The 13,002-nt window shown below is 50.5% G+C and overlaps 1 protein-coding gene across 10 annotated transcripts in view; it reads left to right on the plus strand.

Moving 5' to 3' along the window:
- LOC311597263 (zinc finger protein 558-like) overlaps positions 1-13,002 on the plus strand; it is a 66,792-nt gene that overhangs the window by 28,910 nt on the left and 24,880 nt on the right. The window lies entirely within an intron of this gene.

The raw sequence follows: 13,002 nt of genomic DNA on the forward strand, positions 1-13,002 counted from the left end.
GTGTTCTCCCTCCACCATTGGGTCCTGGGGAATCCTCTACCCTCCAAACCATCTCGCTGCATCTCCTTGGACTTCAGAGACGTCAGCGCTGCCAGGGCCCTGCTGGGTGGCTTCGTGCTCAGGCAGATGCGCCTGCCTTGCTCCTAGAAGGAGGAAATTGAGGTGGTAGAGCTGTTAAGCTTGCAGTGGGGGAGGTGCAGGTTCCAGGTCACTGTGCACAGGGCGAGGCCACTTTTAGCAGACATTGGGCCCTGGAGGAGCCCCAATGCCCACACATGAGCCCACGGCAGGTCCACAACTTACGTTTCTTTTATATGTCAGTGGTACTTATAGGATTGTCCCTCATACTCTTTCTGGGTACACTCTCCTGGTTGGGGGGTGAGGGTGTGTGTGTGTGTGCCACGGCACCATGCAGATATCAAGAAAACTTCAGGATTCAGTTTTCTCCTCCCACCATGTGTACTAGGGGATTGAACTCAGGCCGTCAGGCTTGGTGGCAAGCATCTTTCCCTCCCTGAACTCTCTCTTTTGTAATCTAACCTCAAACTCACTGTGTAGCCAAGGATAACCTTGAACTGATCCTCTTGCCTCCGCCTCCCAAATGCTGGGATTACAGGCCTGAGCCACCAGGCTCGATTTATACAATGCAGGGCAGGGTGAGGGGGTGGGGTGGGATGGGACCCAGGGCTTAATGCACGCCGGGCCAGTACTGCCCCACCTGATCTACATCCTACTCTGGGCCTTGAACTTGGGATCCTCCTGCCTCCGGCTCTTGAGTTGTTGAGTAGAGAAAATTAAGCAGCCTCTACCACCATGTAAGACTGCCGCCAGAGTCCCTGGTTCTAGTCTGTGGTTTAAACGTGCCCTGCAGTTCCGTTTCTAGCGTCGGGGCCTGCTACCCTTTCACTTTGCTGACCTGTCGAGGTGGGGACTTCGCTCTGTTTATGCATTCAAGCACCTTCAGGTCCATTGATGATTAAACCCTGTACAAACAGCCGGGGCAGGATTCCCAACAGGCGCCTGGGTGAGGCCGCTGAGGGGCTAGGAGTGCAGCAGGCGCGGCATGCACGGCAGGCAGCTCCTTTCCATCTGTTTGGTTTATTTCAGGTGGATGAGAGGTGCTATTTAGAGACTGGCAGGCACGTGCCTTTCATCCGAGCACTGGGAAGGCTGAGGCAGGATGGTCACAAGCACAGCAGTAGCCTGTCTACAGAGGGAGACCCGAGCTCAGAAAACAAAACCAGCATTGTGGGATGGACTTGAGCACGCCCAGAGCCCTGGCCCCATCCCCAGTACTGCATTATCAGGTGCCTGTGTGGTAAACCCTTTACCTGCTACGCCAGTGTCCCAGCCACCGTCCCCATCCCTGAGGACAGAGGGAAATGACTGTTACACAGCTCATTCTGTCACTTTGAAGTAATGAATACAAAGGGGCATTTTGTTTTATTTTGTATTTCATTTTACTTCTCTCTCTCTCTCTCTCTCTCTCTCTCTCTCTCTCTCTCTCTCTCTCCGTGTGTGTGTGTGTGTGTGTGTGTGTGTGTGTGTGTACATGTGAGTATATATGTGAGTGGACATGTCTGTGCATTCACAGAGGCCAAGAAAGACCTTGGATACCTGATCTGTCAATTGTCTGTGGTCATATTTCTTTGAGATAGGGTCTCTCACCAGGCCAATGTCCAGCCATCCTCCTGCGTACACCTCCCATAGTGCAGGAGTTCCAACTACATGTACATGCCATGCCCTGCATTTTATGTGGGTGCTTGAGTCCCAGCTCGGGTCTTCCTGTTTGCTTAGCATGGTGTGAGTCCTGCCACTGACCCCTGAGGTTTTTTTTTTTTAAATACATGTACTTACTTTGATGTGTGTTTATGGCTTGTTTGCTGTTTTGGGTGTTGGTTGGTTGGTTTTTCTGAGATGGCGTTTCTTTGTGTAGTCCTGGCTATCCCAGATCGTGTTAGCATTAAAGATGTGCACTATCACCGCCCAGGCTGTTGTGTGTTTTGGGGGGGTAGTGTGGGGGGACTGCATACCATGGCGTGAATGGGCTTAAAACACAACTTTCTCCTTCCACCACGTGGGACCCAGGAATCAAACTCAGGGCATCAGGCTTGGCAACAAGTGCCTTTACCCATCCTGCTGTTTTTGAGACAAAAGTCTCTTTCTGTAGCCCAGGCTGGCCTGGAACTCACTAGGTAGCCCAGACTGGCCTCGTATTCACTGCAGCCCTCCTGTCTCAGCCTCCCAGTGTTGGGGTTACAAGCATGTGTCACCATGCCCACTGAGAAATGTTCCTCATGTGTGGCTATTTCTGTTCTGTTGTGCCTGGCCCCTGGGCACTGTGTGGAAAAAACTAAGGCAGGAAAGAACTGGAACATAGAGCCAGGCACAGTGACACATACCTGTCCACCCAGGGTTTGACTAAAGAGATTGAGTTTGAAGCCAGCCTGGGCTAGTCAGTCTTCCTAGTCCCCAGCCCCCACCACCCAGTACTCACACATAGATTTTGGTGATGCCACCAAGATCAATCAGTCACCTAGAGAGGTAGAGTGTCAAGCTGGGCGTGGTGGAGCACGCCTGTGATCCCAGCACTCGGAGGCAGAGGCAGGTGGATCTCTGTGAGTTCAAGGCCAGCCTGATCTACAAAGAGAGTCCAGGACAGCCAGGGCTACACAGAGAAACCCTGTCTCGAAAACAAAGAGACAGACAGACAGATGGTGTCATGGCAGCTCTCCTTCCTTTTGAAGCTTGCCATCTCAGTTTCTCATCTTTTTTTCTTTTCTGTGAATGGTTGTTTTGCCTGCACGCCTGTCTGTCTGTGTATGACATGTATGCCTGGTGATCGTGGAGGTCAGCAGAGGGCGTTCGATCCCGCATGGCTGTAACTGCAGGTGGCTGTGAGCCATCTCGTGGGTCCTCTCCAGATCGCTGAGCCCTCTTAAACTGTTGAGACATCTCTTTAGCCCTCAGCAAGACCCAGGGACCCTCCTGTGTCTGCCTATCTGTTGTGATTACAGGCAGGAGCCAGCCTCACCCATTTTTTTTTACAAGAGATCTGAGGGTCTTGGGTACTCCTGCTCACAAGACTGATGGGGCCATCTCCTAGCAATGTGCTTTTGTTGAGAGAGGTTTTTAATTTATTATTGTTGATGATGATGTTGTTGTTTGTATGTGGTGGGGACGGAGGGATCGGAGCACAGTTCTCTCCCTCCTCTCCTGTTGAGTTCCAAGGTGGAACCCAGGCCATCAGCCTTGTATAGCAAGAGTTTTTATCCCCCAAGCCATCTTGAGGGCTCCGTTTTCTGGTGAATGAAGGACACACCCTAGAGGCCAGGTTGACCAGCATTCTCCAGCCTCTGCCTTCTGCATGTTGAGATTTCAGGCCCTTGAGCTCTGCTCCAGGCCAGCTGTGGTGTCACCCAGACAGCTGTGGTGTTACCCAGCTGGCTGTGCAGTTTTCACTAGCAGACCCTACATACAGCAGCCAGAACACTTTCTGACTACACTACTCATTTCCACAATTCTAATGTCCTATGCACAGTACGGGTGTTTTTTTCTCACTTCATCCCACTTGCCTTCCTCAAAGAATCCGATTTCTGCTGCCCGTCTTCTCTGTGGAGAGTTGGTCATGGCCTCTAACCGCAGGAGGTGTGAGTGGGTGTGGAGGTAGATGGCCTTGCCGTGGGTGGGGCCACACTGGGCGCCAGCCCTGTGCCTGGAAGTGACCTGGAGTGTGTGATGGCTAATCTTGGGTGTCACGTTAGTGGGATTTAGAAGCCCTGGAGGCCTGGGGCTGGGCTCAGTTTGTAGCTGGCTTGCCTGGAATTCGGAGTCCCTTACCACATACACCCAATGCAGTGTCTGTCATCCGGCACTTGGGAGGTGGAGGCAGGAGGATCAGGAGTTCAATGTCATCTTTGGCCAGCCTAGGCTACAGGAGACCCTGTCTGGACAAACAAAATAGCAGAATTACCATGGAAACAGCATGCTTGTCCATGATGGAGTTCCTACAGTTGGTTAGCTCAGACCCACCTCGATTGAGGGCCATCACTCCTTAGTCACCAGGCTGGATGAGACCAGATGGAGTGGCTGAGGTCAGCCTGAGGGTGCCTCTGAAGCCGCAGGCCCTGGGGAGACCTTGGAGTTGGCTCTGACTGCCCTGCCTGGGTTTTGGGGGGCTTATCCACTCATGATCTTCCATCTGTAGGTCAGTCTTTTCGGTTGGTGCAGTCGGCTTTGGAAATTTTTTAGCCACCATTTCTCTGGCTGATTCACTCCTCACTTTCTGACTGTGGACGGCAAGTCCTTGTGGGGAGTGCCCCTCTGTCCCAAGCCTCTCAGCACTTACTTGTTAAAGGAACTTTTATTCACCTGTTTCAGTTGTTGTCTGGGAGGCTTCCTGTCTCTGTCTGCTAACCTAGGCCTAGTCCTGGAAGCTCCTGGCCTCCGGACAATCTAACCTAGGCCTAGAATGTTTTCAGCCTCTGAGACTTACTGCTGAATAAGCTCACCCTTTCTTGTTCTTACTGAGCTCTGGGTTGGCTGGTTCAACTCAGCTGTTCTGGCAGCTCCTCTCCCAGGTGACTGATTCAGTCTGGCTTCTCTCTTGGGCCCTGAATTGCTCTGCTTGGCATGAAACTAGATCAGTGGTCTGCTCTGATCTTCTGGCGCCTCATTCTCTGGTCTACTTGGTCTTTACCTGAGTTCTCTCTCTCTCTGCAACTTGTCTATTACTGTCCTGGCCCCTTAAGTAGCTGTAGCTTTCCTGTCCTCTCTTTTTTGTGAGAGTTGAACATATCCCATTCTGTCAAGTCTTTATCTGATTCATCTCGTTCTCTGCCACTCAACTAGACATCACTTTCAAACATGGATGCTCCCTTCTACAAACTAACTTTACCTTCATTGTTTGGAATTAAAGCCATGTTCCACCACACTTGAACCTAAGCTTTTCTTTACCTGAAGCTTGCTGTATTCCAGGCTGGCCTTGAACTCAGACCTGTTTGCCTCTGTCTCCTGGATTAAAGATGTGTTTGTACTGAAGCTGTATCACACAGACCTAGAAGCTCTTTGGATGTGATCTCTTGCCAGATGAGCCATGTTCTGAATTAAAATCACTCCACACTTACTTTCAGTTTCTTTGCTTGGTCGTCAGGGCTGGGTGCTTTTATCCTGCCAGCTCCAGACTCAATACTGGCTCCTCCTCCTCTTCTTCCCCCTCCTCCCCCTCCTTCTCCTTCTTTTTAACATGTATTTATTTTGTGGTTGTACACATGCCACAGCACACATGTTTAGTCAGAGGAAAAGTTGAAGGCGTCAGCTCTCTCCTTCCACCGTGTGATTTAGGCCTTGAGCTCAGGGCATCATGCCTGTCTGGAAGTGCCCTTAAGTGCTCTGCCACCTTGCTCACTAGTCCTTTGGTTGTGACTTTTGTTGATTCGGGAACCCAAGGCCATTTCCAGCTCTCTTCTGGGCTGCTCATCCTACTTGAGGTCATGGTTCAAGTTACTATACCTTTTTGATTGTAAGATTTCCCTTCAGGTCCTCCTCCTTCTCCTCCTTTTCCTCTCCTTCTTCTTCACTGAGGTTTTTTAAAAACGTTTTTTAAATTCTGTGTGCATGAGTGTTGTGCTTCCATGTATAACTGCCTGGTACCATCTCTCAGAGATTTGCAGAGTTCACAGTGGCTACTTGCAGGTCTGTGCAGTGCCCCACGAGCACTGTGCCTGGACCAGCATGTACTGGCAACCTCTCTTGTTCATTTGAGCTCTCTCCTCTTCCTCAGAAGGATGAAGGATTGTTAACTGATGCCCAAGACTTTGGACGTTAAGGAATGTTATGCTCCAGCAGCCATCCTCAGTCACCTGCTTCATCCTGCCTTGTGCTCACATGGGACTTCGCTGCTCCAAGGCTAGTCTCTGCACTGCATACTGTCCTCCTGATTTAAGGGAACAGCGTCACCTGTGATGCCTCCTGGGATTCCACAGGGTCGTCCCTCTCCCAAAGCCAGAGACTCTGTGAAAGTTAGATGCTGAGTTTTCTAAAGCTTCTTACCTGGGCACACCTTCCCAACTTGCTGAAGTTTTGGGAGGGGGCTGTTTGTTTACAGTCCTGAGAATGTGTCCCATGGCCTCTTAAATGCCAGGCAAGCTGTTTGAGTGCTAAGTCATACCCCAGCTCCTCACTGGGGGATTCTAGGCAGGTGCTCTACCACTGAGCCACACCCCAGCCCCTCACTGGGGAAGTCTAGCAAGCACTCTGCTGCTGTGAGTTATACCCTAGGGCTCTTTTCATCTTTCATTGTGAGTCAGGGTGTCACTAAGACTGCTGAGGTTGGCTTAAACTTGCAGTGCAGCCCAGGAAGGCCTTCAATTTTCTATCCTCCTGTATCAACTCCCTGAGTCACGGGGATACTGGGCATTTGCCCGTAGGCCCAGTTTGGCCTGCTCTGTGTTGGGATTAGAGAGGTAGACAGCCCCACGCATATGCAGCAGTGGTTTTACTGCTGGCTGTTATTTCTCCCCTCCGCACACTGCTGCTTTTGGCCACTGCTATGAAGTCAATCTGGGTCTACTGTGTGTATTTATTGCAGCATGCATGAGTCATCTTGAATGTCGTTGCTGCCATAGCAAGTCCCGATGCTGGACAGCTTTACCAGATTCTGCCAAACTCCCGACTTGGCCCATGAGGAGGAGGCATGGGGCTCCCAGAATTTCCTGGTTGTTTACTGGTGCACACCATGGCTGGATTAAATGGCTTTAGTCACCTTAGTCTCAAACTTCCAGCTGTCTTCAACCCTTAAGTGACACAATGAAGTTTCTTTAAACATTCATTCACTGTGGGAGGTGGGTGGGAAATTAGAGCAACCATTGTGAAAATCACTTTAGAGCTGTCTTTAAAAATTAGTGCTCGGGCTGGAGAGATGGCTCAGAGGTTAAGAACACTGACTGCTCTTCCAAAGGTCATGAGCTCAATTCCCAGCAACTACATGGTGGCTCACAACCATCTATAATGAGATCTAGTGTCCTCTTCTGGCATGCAGGTGTACATATGGGCAGAATATTGTATAAATAATGTATCTTTAAAAAATAATAAAAATTAGTGCTCACCTGGGCATGGTGGCCCACGCCTTTAATCCCAGCACTCCGGAGGCAGAGGCAGGCGGATCACTTTGAGTTTGAGGCCAGCCTGGTCTATAAAGCAAGTCCAGGACAGCCAAGGCTATTCAGAGAGACCTTGTCTTGGGGGAAAAAAATTAGTGCTCAGCTGTTTCACTACTGTGAGATATTTGCAACCCCATATTTCTTGCTGCTCTGTTCCCTATAGTGAAGAGCTGGAATCAACATAGTGTGCACCCCCAGAAGAATGGATAAGAAAATGTGGTAGACACACACGCACTGGAATCCTCTTCCACTCCAAAGAGTAACGAAGCCAAAAACATTTGAAGGGAACTGGCTGGACATAGAATATGGACCCTTAAGCAAAGTCAGGGAATTTCAGAAAGAAGCATCTGCATGTTCTAGCTCATCAACACATTCATATATGTAGGCTAATGTGGGTGCTATATGCCATGAGGAAAGAGAAAAGAGAGGCTGCTCTGTATAAGGGGATGGGGAAGGTTGGATGGCAATGGGCTCGGGAGATGCAGCCAACTATCTCTACTTCTGATACTGGCACAGGCTGTCCACCTTAGGATATGGGTAGGCACATAGACTAGTTAATCCTGAAAGCGTAGAGTTTAATGTGAAGCATGCCACGGCTTTTGCTCTGAACCCCTTTCTAACTGTATGGAAGTTGGTTGAATTGGGTAGAGTTTGGGGCTGGTTAATTTTGGTGTGACATATTTTTATTTATTTGTAAGATTTTTTAAATAAAGTTTATAAAATCACAAAACATGAATTCTTTCAAGTTTAATCTTAATGTCTGCCAGTGTTGTGGGGTGCCGTGGCTATGAGGTCAGAGGACAACTTTGTAGAGTTGGTTCTCCCTTTCCACCCTCATGTGGCTCTGAGGTGCAAGCAGCAGACCTGTAGACCAAGTGTGTTTCCCTGCTGAGAAAGCATCATAGGTTGCTAGGCCATCTTAGATACTACGCACGTGAGGAATTCCAGCCTTGCTCCCATAAGAACTGGATGACGGTGGAAGAGACTGATGAGTCTGTGTGCTCAAACCTGGGCCAGGGATGGTAGTGATGGAGGCAGGAACAGGGCCTTGTGCTAACAAAGGACCAAGGCCAGAGGGCAAGATGGAGGCAAAAGGATACGCCCAAGTGTGTCCAGGGAAGGTGATGCCAGTCTCCAGGAGGAGGGACAGGTGCCAGGAGAGATGGACCATGGGACCTGCTGTGGACATGGTTAAGTGTGTGGCTCCAGCATTTGTGGGGACACACAGCAGACACCTGGAGAGGGCAGGGGTGCAGTGCTCCTGCGGGATATTAGCATGCTATCACACAGGACTTGCGAGTTCATGTTTTCTTTGCTCAGATAGGGTCTCGTGTAGGCCAAGCAGGCCTTGAACTTGCTATGTTTCCAAAGGATGACTTTTAAACTTCTGGTCCTCCACCTCTCAAATGCTGTGGTCCCGGGTGTTTGGACAGCTTTTCCCTAGCTTTTATATGACTCCGTTTCCCTCCTATGAAAGCTGGAATGTGGTGGTTGGTTGCTGCTTTCCCTCTACCTTAGAGGAGCACCTGTTAAATGTGAAATATGCACACCATGCCACATACCTGGTATAAGACTTATTGTAAAGTATGGGAAGAGAAGGAAGGGGGCACCAGGGGGACAGAGAGGGAGTGAGGAAGAGTAAAACAGGGGAAGAGAGAGACACACACAGGAGGTAGGTATGCCCTTTTTATGTCCTTGGCAGCTAGCCAATCTAATCGCAGGCAGATAATGACATCATAGGTTGCTAGGCAGACTGGGGACACTCTGCTAAGAGCACCCAGGGTCCCCACGCAGTCCTCTCTTTTCAATGAAGCAGGGAGTAAAAAAAGGTCCTGAGCCTGGGGAGGTGGCTCAGTGGGAAAGAGTGCTTGTTATGCAAGCATGAAGACCCATGTTTAAATCCACTGTACCCACCCAGTGTAACAGCTGGGCCTGGCTGCCCATTCCTGCACCCCAGCCACACGGGGAGTGCAAACAGCCTTGCTGGCTGCTGGCAGAGCCCCAGGTTCAGTGAGACACCCTGTCTCCAGGGCATGAGGTGGTGAATGATGGAACAGGGTACCCTTATACCCTTCCCTCCTCCTGCACACACATGGACACATGCATGTGTGCGCACACCACATCCATCCATGTGTGCATACGCGCATGGGCCTTGGAAGTTTTGGCTCCCATGAGAACATTAAGTACTGCCTCTGTGGGATGACATTTGTCTCCACAGAATGAAACTCTGCCAACAAGGCAACACTGCCTCCCAGGAATCCGTTTGTTTTTTCTTAACTTCCCAGCCCCAACTTCTACTACACCTGTGGACTTTGCCAACTGCACCTACCTATGCCAGATAGGACTGGGCTGGGCTGGACCAAGTCTGGGCTCTGGGCAATTTGTTGGGCCTGGCTGGCCTTTCCATATGAGGAAGGCAGGCCTTGCTGGCCCAGGGCTGCAGAGAGGAAGTTCCCTGGGAGCACTGAGTTAGGCTCTGCCTTGTTTGGGTAGGTGGAGCTGTTGTTTTTGAAATAGCAAAGCCTTCTTGCTTTTTAGATGGGACTTAGGGAGATAGCAAGAGTCTCTGTGGGAAAAAAAAAGCCTTGTCTGGCCTGTGATGCTGAGGTAGGGCCAAAGCCATCACGTTGCTCTCCCGGAACATCAGAACATCACTGTTCCAGGAAACACTGCTCTCATTCCAGACTGACAGGCTCTGCCATTGGCTGCCCTCTGGGCAGTTGTGAGTGGAGGATGCCTGCTTGGCCCTTTCTGGGGCTCTTCCTGGTTCTGCCTTCAGTTCCCAAAAGGGTTTCCTGAGCTGGGCCTGTGGAAGTTGCCAGAATGGAGGGATTGAGTGGAGTGCCTGTTTCTGTCCCCAGCTCCTCCATCCAAGGTTGCATTGATGCATCGTCCTGGTCCCCTCTTTGGTGGCCTGGCTACACAAGACTGTGGTGGCTTTCTCTGCAATATTCTGAAATACACATGTCGACCTAGAAATACAGCATGGGATTCCGAGAGCTTTTGTGTGCTCACAGCAGATACTACAGTCAAATAACAGCAGGCGCTAGTTTTGTTTTTATAGTACTGAAGGTTGAACTTGAGGTTTCACATGCCAAACAAGCTGTCTTAGTGAACACCTCCCTCCCCTCCCCCGCCCTTATCCTCTGTTTTGAGATGGGATCTCACTAGTTGCACAGCCTGCCCATAAACTCAAGAGCTGTAAGCCCAGGCAGCACCTAAACTGGCTGTTCTCCCCTTCCAGTAACCCAAGTACTTGGAAGGACAGGCCTGCACCATGAGGCTCAACTAAATACTAGTTTAGAACTATTATTATTTTTGCATGAAATTCAAGATTTGGAGAAACAATCCTTGGTTTTGCTAATTGTTCTAAGATGCAGTGTGAGCAGCTTCATTCATAAGGAGTGCTGAGGGCTGAGGCGAAGGCCAGGCTCCGCCGGAGCGGCTCATCATCCTCATGAGGAAGATGTGCTTCAGCCAGGTGACATTAGCTGGAGAGCTAGCTCTGCAGCCCCGGGGTTCTTTGAGCCCTCTTGAGTCCTGGGTGTGAGTCTTAGATTAGCATGGAAGGAGAGAGAGAAGCTGCCCACACTGTACCTGAGGGACCAGGTTCTCTATGTCTGCCAAGTGTCCAGTGAGTCCATTAAGCATCCCCGTACATTCTAGGCTAGCCTGGGTTTGTGTGCGGCGCACATGAAGCCTGGCATGGTGGCACACACCTTTGATCTCATCAGTAGGGAGGCAGAGGCAGGTGGGTCTCTGGGAATTTGAGGCCAGCCTGGTCTAAAGAGTGAGCTCCTGGCCAGCCAAGGAAATGCTAGAGAGGTGTTGTCTCTAATCACATGTATGTGCATGTGAGTGTTGGGCCTGTGTGCATGTATGTGCATGTGCATGTTGGACCTGTATGAATGTGTGTATGTATGTATGTATGCATGTATGTGCATGCATGTACATGAATGTGCATGTGTCAGGTGTATATGCATGTATGTGCATATGAGTGTTGGGCCTATGTGTATGTTGCATGTGAGTGCTAGGCCTGTATGCATACATTACACTTTGTGCCTGGCATCCTTAGTGCTTGCAGTAGGGTGTCTGATCCCCTCTGCCCTGCGGTTACAGAGCTTGTCAACCACCATGTCATGTTAGTGATCAACCTGGGTCCTCTGCAAAACAAGTGTTCTCAATTCAGCCCCAGGTTCTCCATTTTTTTTTTAAAGTTCCAGAGGGCATCAGGTACAGATAACCCCCTTTTCCATGTTGTAATGAACCCCATCCCCGCCCTGCTGGTTTTCCACAGTGCTGGGTGTAGCACTCTGCTAACTGAACAACATCCTAAGCCCTTGCTTTGAATCTTCCTGACTATTTTGAGCTATGGTCTCAAGCCTAAGCCAGCATCAAACTCATGGCAATCCTCCTGCTTTCTGAGTGCTGGATTGCAGGAGGCATAGCCCACCATGCCAGCCTTTCGCCTTCAGTGTGCTAACACCACTGGAAGTTTCATAAACATTCCTGAAAGCATGCTCTCTGGAGGAGATTCCCTTGCAGGGCTGGGGACTGGGGGATGGAGTGGAGGGGGTGCTAAAAATGCAGATCACCAGGACCAGCCTGGGTATCAAGAGTGAAGCTGCTGGTGTGATCACAGATCCGCAGGGAATGCAGCACATGAGATCTCAGGCCAGAGCTGAGCCTAGCCACAGTGACCTGCCAGAGTGGGGACTCCTGAAATGCTGGGCTGATGCACACTCTCCCTCCCTCCCCTCCTCTCCTGCTCCCCCGCCCCGCCCCCGTTCATGTTCTTGGGTGTGTATGCCACAGCACACATGTGGAGGTCAGAGGCCAGCTCTCTCCTTCCATCTTCTGTGGTGGGCTTTAGGAACTGAACTCTTGTTTGCTCAGCAAGCACGCTTACTCGCTGCCTTTTGGCCAGCCCCATGTGGTTTTCTGGGGAGAGGTGGCATATAGGTCCTGTGGCTGTCTGACACTTGAAGAACCAGCTGCCGACCAATGGAGACAGTGGCTGGGAGCAGTGACCCATCCCAGAGCCTGGACCCAAAAGGGCTCTTGTTCCTCCTGGTCTGAAACTGTTTTGTCATCAATCTTGGTGCGTAGGTCTGGTTTTAGTCTTTCCTGCACCCTTTCATGTTGTGCCTCAGCCCTGTGACCCTGTGGTACCATGGCTCATCTTTCCAGTGTTCTGGCAAAAATGGATTGCCTTTTGTGTACACATGTGCTGTCTGCACAAGTGTAAAGGGTGCACACGCACATTTGTGTGCACGCGTGTAAAGACTACAGATAGACATCAGGTACCCTCCTTTGTACTCTTCACTGCCCCCCCCCCCTTTTTTTGAGGCAGGGTCTTTTATTGGGATCTGGGCTGGCCAGTTCACCCTCTCATCTCTACCTATCCAGTGCTGGGATCCCAGGTGCATGATGCAGTGCCTGGCTTTTCTACGTGGGTTCTGGAGACTCTGACCTCAGGTCCTCATGCTTGTACAGCGGGCACTACCCACTGAGCACCTCACCAGCTTCCGCTTGAAAGAAGTTATTTGAAATGAAATATACTAGAAGTTGTAAGAATCTTTGCTTTGGGACTTGGGCCTTGAGCAGTGCTGCTCATGGGTGGGGAATCCCTTGGTAAGTGGTCACCTGAAGCTCACTCTAGCGTGCCTGAAGCCTGGGCTTCCAGGCCGGTGTGGAGGTGCACATCTGTAACGTCAGCACTCAAGGAGGTGGAGGCAGGAGGCTCAGATGTCCAGGGTCATTCTCAGCTACTTAGAGTTAAAGGCCAACCTAGGCTTCATGAGGCTCTGTCTCAAAATAAAAAAGCCATTCCCTGATCCAG

The sequence above is a fragment of the Acomys minous genome, assembly GCF_964271855.1.
Source record: "Acomys minous genome assembly, chromosome: 5".
In the NCBI taxonomy this organism is placed as follows: domain Eukaryota; kingdom Metazoa; phylum Chordata; class Mammalia; order Rodentia; family Muridae; genus Acomys; species Acomys minous.